The sequence below is a fragment of the Geospiza fortis genome, unplaced genomic scaffold (assembly GCF_000277835.1).
Source record: "Geospiza fortis unplaced genomic scaffold, GeoFor_1.0 scaffold59, whole genome shotgun sequence".
NCBI classification, from domain to species: Eukaryota; Metazoa; Chordata; class Aves; order Passeriformes; family Thraupidae; genus Geospiza; species Geospiza fortis.
The window spans coordinates 3,144,833-3,150,299 of NW_005054381.1; positions in this window are offsets into that span (position 1 = coordinate 3,144,833).

Genomic DNA, 5,467 nt, shown 5'->3' on the forward strand with positions numbered 1-5,467 from the left:
GAAAAAGAACATTTTCACATGGTGGGAATACTAAGAACTATGGATTCCTATCAGAGGGGTAAAGTCTGTCAGGCCCTTTCATTGGATAATAAGCAAATTTTGGGTACCCATTCCCAGCACCTCCAAGGGATTCTTTCTTTCCAGGTGCAGCAGGAAGTGCTGTGATTTTTGCTTGGGGAAATAGCAAGCATCTCATGAACAGGGTGTGTAGCCATGGTTGAAGTCTTCTGCTTCTTCTGCCCATGGGTATTTCCATCTTTCCCAGCCCTGGAGGGTAAGGATGGTGCTCAGCTCCTTCCACAGCAATCCCCAGCTGGTCCCCCAGCCTGGGTGTTTCAGGACCTGGATGTTTCTGGGTTGTTTCTGATAATATCATACAGCAGATTTCTTGCACGTTTTTCATTATTTATCCTGAAATGTGAAAAGAAAAAAGTCCTGATTCACTGAATGTCATTGGAGCACAAAGGATTTTCTCTGCAGAAGAAACTACTGCACTACCGGGTGCAGTTCCCACAGTCCTTGGGCTGGTGCCTGGCTTAGCCATCCATCACCTTCACTGAGGCCACTCTGATTCCTGTGGCTTTTGTGTCCCGGGAGCCTTGTCCCTGTGTCACTGCACCCAACCCTGTCACCTCCCAGCGCAATATCTGTCTAGCAGGAGGATGTGCCAGGGGCGGGTGGGGGGGTGGGGTGGGGGTATGAGGACCGAGGTGCCCCGGGCTGGGCTAGCCTGACCTTGCAGTGGCTGACAGCTGCTGAATTGCTGGAAAAGATGGAAATTGGGTCTGTTTAGTGTCTCTCAGAGCCAATTCCTCGTGTTTGGGTGTCCCATATGCCCCTCTGCCAGTGTCAGTGGTATTGTGTGTGCTCCTGTGATTTGCATTCGAGAGCAGAGATTTCCCTCCCACATTAAACCCCCTGTTTTCCTGGGATGACATGGAAATCCTGGGGCTGCCCTTCCCTCTGCCCTGATGAACTCTAGCAGGGGCATCCCTGAGGTGCAGAGCCCTTCAGGCACCCCTCTTCCCACCTTCGTCCTTGTGTGGAAGATCCTGCTCTTAAGGGCCAGAGGAGGCAGGGAACAGAGTGGCAGGCACAGCCATCCACGCCCAGCCCATTCCATTGTGGAATTACACATGGGGGGGGGATGCACCCCGTGCCATGGGGAACCAGTGGCTCCCAGCACAGGGCTATCCCCTGCTGCCAGAAGAGCTCCCGATGGAACTGCTTCTTGTCATCTCTGCTTATTCCAATTGCCTCCCATCCATTTTCCCAATGCTTCCAGTGGGCACAGGCATGTTTTCCACACCCAGAGCTGGGTTTCATGCTCTTAGCGCCCCTACAGCCTCTGTACTGGGGCTGGCTGGAGCAGAACAGTGCAACCCTTCTCCTTGGGCTGGGTGAGCCTAAGGGTATGCTGGCAGTGCTCCAGCCAGTGGTGTTTATTTCCACACAAGGAAAGTGAAATATTTATATGTCAGGAAGGGATTTTGCAGCCTTTTTTATGGAATCGTGCCTGCTATTCCCTCCTCAATCGTCTCACACAGGCAGCAATAACACATGAAACACAGTTTCCTTTATGTGTTGGGTTTTTTCCACCTTGGGCTGCACCCTGGTCGCAGCAGAGATCCCTGCTCCAGCCCTGCCAGCTCCCCAGGCCCTTCTGAACCTTCCAGCCAGGGGGCAGGCAGCTTGCCAGGTGCTCTCAGTTATGGGCCTCTTGCGGGGGCATCACCTGTGCAGGAGCAGCCACAGGCACTGGAGAGGTGTTGGATGTGGGAGCAGGGACTACTAAAAGAGTGCAAGGAATGCTTGCACTTGCATAGCAGTGAATCCTGGAGTGGTTTGGGTTGGAAAGGTATCTTAAAGACCATCTCACTCCACTCCTTGCCATGGGCAGGTGTAGCAAACCCCATGGAGCTTGGGAAAGCTCCATGGAGGATTGAGTCTTAACAGTAGGAACTGCTGAGTCATGATGAGACAGCAAAATAAGTTCCTGCCTCTGACCTCCCGCCCCTTAGCCTTATCTTTGTAACCTCATAGGCCACTATACATAACCCTTACTATTGGACAAGTTTAGATCCCCCTAAACCCTATAAAAAGGGGCTGTTTTAGCCCATTCAACAGAAGAAGAGCTGTCGCTGGACCCTTCACAGTCTTCCCCAATAAACCATCGCTGTGGAACCGCCAGGACCTCTCCTTCTCCTCTCTCGTGTCTGCTCCAGCCTCAGCCAAGGGCACTCTAGCAAGCAAGCAAAGAGCTGAGATCCTAAGAGAGCTGATAATCACTAAAGAGCTGACAATCACCAAGCTTGCTACAGGGTAGCCTGTGGTGATGGCCACGAGCTAACTGGGCTTTTGGGCACTCTGTCTCTCTGAGGGACTGGGCTCCTGGACCATCTTGCACCGCTCGATAATAAGGCCAAGACTGAGGCTTTATTATAGGCAAAGACACCTTCCACTAGACCAGGTTGCTCCAGGCTCTACCCAGCCTGGCCTTGGACACTGCCAGCAATGGGGCAGACACAGCTTCTCTGGGCAACGAGTGGCAGGGCCTCACCACGCTCACCGGGAAGAATTTCTTCCCAATATCCCACCTATCCCTGCCCTCTGGTAGTGGGAAGCCATTCCCCCTTGTCTTGTCCCTCCAGGCCTTTGTCCAAAGTCCTTCTCCAGCTCTCTTAGAGCCCCTTTAGGCAGAGGAAGGGGCTCTAAGGTCTCCCTAGAGCCTTCTCCCAGTGAACATCCCAAGATATTCCAGCCTGGCTCAAGAGCAGAGGGGCTCCAGCCCTCAAGGTTCACCCATGGGGTTTCATCCTGGCGCTGGTGCATATGAGGAGATGCCAGGCAAGGAATTTACTGTGTCATTTTTAGCTGTCATTTGGACACCTATTTCCTCCAACATTTCCCGCTTGGCCTGAACTGGGCACCCCAGTCCTGCTGGGTCTGCTGGGAGGGAGAGCAGCTCTTGGCCCCTCTGCAAACCCACAGCTGTCAAGAGCGCATGGCTCCACGGCCTTTTGGGAAGGAGCTGTTTGAGACATGGGGAGTTGGACGGGGTCTCGGTACTGGAGTGGGGGGAGAGAGCTGGGAAGTGGCCTCTGGTGCCAAAGCAAGCAGCCAAACCTGTGGGAGCACTAGGAGGAGGCAGCATTGCTGTGAGCCATCATTGCTTGCTCTGCTCTGACCTCCCCCTGCAACCACACAGCACATAAATAGGAACAAGCTCAGGGTTGGAAAGTGTCCCCAGGCTAGATGTATGTTGCATATTTCCTATAAATATCTCGACTGCTGCCTATTAGCCAGAGGCAGGCACAGCACCCACATCCCCCCCACAGCCCCTGCACTGCTGAGGGGGCTGCAGGCAGGGGCTGACCAGGGGCTGGCCTTGTAGGACATGGTTTGCTGCAGGGAAAACACGTGCTGTGGCATTTCCCAACCTATTGCATCCAGTGGTTTTACTTCAGGCGAGTTTGTTCCCCCTTTGCTACGCATCTGCAACAAAACTGCTCACATTTAGGACTTGTGAGAGACGCTGAGGTGTGTGTGCCTGTACTGGAGAATCCACACAGCCTCCTGCTCCCTTGTCAGGGTTCACGGGGATATAAAGCTCAGCAGAAGGTGGGGGAAGCTCCTGGGAAGTGGTTATGGGCTGGGCACTGAGCTGAGCACCACACTTGGCATTGCCAGGCTCTGCTGTCTCAATTCAAGGGGCAAGCAAAAGCAGATAATTAAAGTGATTCCTCTGATGGGGCAATGGAGGGATCACCTAAGGCAAATGTTTGGAGATTCACAAGGGCCTCACTATGCTTTGGGGGAGGGAAGGAAGGCACCTGAGGGCAGACGCTGAATGTGTTTTGGCACTGTGCTTCGTGTGAAGCCTCAGCTCCCCATTTATGAAGTCTCCAGGGCAGAACTTCGCAACTTTAAAAGGAAATGAGTGGGAGATGTGTTTTATGGCTTCAAACTGAAAGAGAGTAAGTTTGGATTGGGTATTAGAGAGGAATTCTTCCTTGTAAGGTGGTTGCCCAGAGAAGCTGTGGCTGCCCCATCCCTGGAAGTGTCCAAGACCAGGTTGGACACGGCTTGGAACAGCCTGGGATAGTGGAAAGTGTCCCTGCCCATGGCAGGGGTGGAATGAAATGGCCTTTGAGGTCCCTTCCAACCCAAATCCCTCTGGGATTCTGTGATTTATCAACCATCTTCTGAGTCACTGGTGACACTGATCCCAGTATGAAGGGCTGCAATTAGAGAAAGGAGGACAAAGTTGGGGGTTGTTGATGGGTGGGTTAGTGGACTCATGGCTGGGGCTAAACATCCCCATGGATGGGGAGAGCTGCTGGGGGCGTTGACCTCTGTAAACTTTGGGGCTTGCAGGGTGGTGGGTGATACTGGAGCTCCAGTCCACTGGAGCCCAGGGAGCCGTGAGGGTCAGATGTGGCAGGATGAGCCAGTTCCCACTGCAGTTGTCTTCTTTGCTGACCCTGTTTCCTTCTTTTGGGCATTGGCTCATCTCAGTGGTGTCAGCATGAGGCGAGAAGGAAGTGACACCACAGCAGAGCAATGTGTGTGTGCAAAGGAAGAGCCAGCCTGGGGTTCCTAGGAGGGTTCCCAGATAACCTGCATGTAGGGATGGGGCTGCAGGGGACCCAGGAGACATCTGCAATGATGAGCAAGTTGTCACATAGAGCTGAAGTGTGCAGGTTTACATCCCACTGCCATGATTCACCTGTGACAGCCCTTTACCTCCCTCATGGTCGAGCCTTTCTTCCCCATCTCTAACCTGACCCCACCCTTGTTCAGTTTAACATCACTGTCCTGTGCTGGGACCCCAGAGGTGCAGGCAGCTCCAGGGAGATCTCAGAAGATGCTTGGCTTTTTGGGCTGTCAGCACACATGGCTGGATCATGTCCCATTTGTCATCCACCAGAATCCCCCAGTCCTCTACAGGGTCATCTCCATCCATCCATCCATCCATCCATCCATCCATTAATGAAATCAATGATGGCAGAATACACCAAATCACTATGGAATCAGTGGATCCAGGATATGGAAGTCCTGCAAGTAGAGACGAGAGGACAATGTTGGGGGCCATTGATGGGAGTTAATGGCCCTATGGGTGGAGAGAGATGCTGAGGGTGTTTATCCTCACAGACTTCTGGGGTCCCTGCAGACCACTCTAGTCTGTGCTGGCACTAGAGATCGCCCTGGCCCAGGTCCATGATCTTGGCCTTGGCCTGACTGAACCTCATGACGCTCCCATGGACCTACTACTCCAGCCTGTCTTTCTCCCTCCGGAGGCCCTCCCTTCCCTCCAGCCCATTGATGGCACCATTCAGATCAGTCTCATCCTTTCTATGGGTTCCCAGCCATACACACCAGGTAGGAAACAGGAGTTTCATCTGCCTCTGGTTTGCAGCATTGTCAGGAGCTGGAAGCAGCAAGGGGGGAGGATGTTGATTATCCC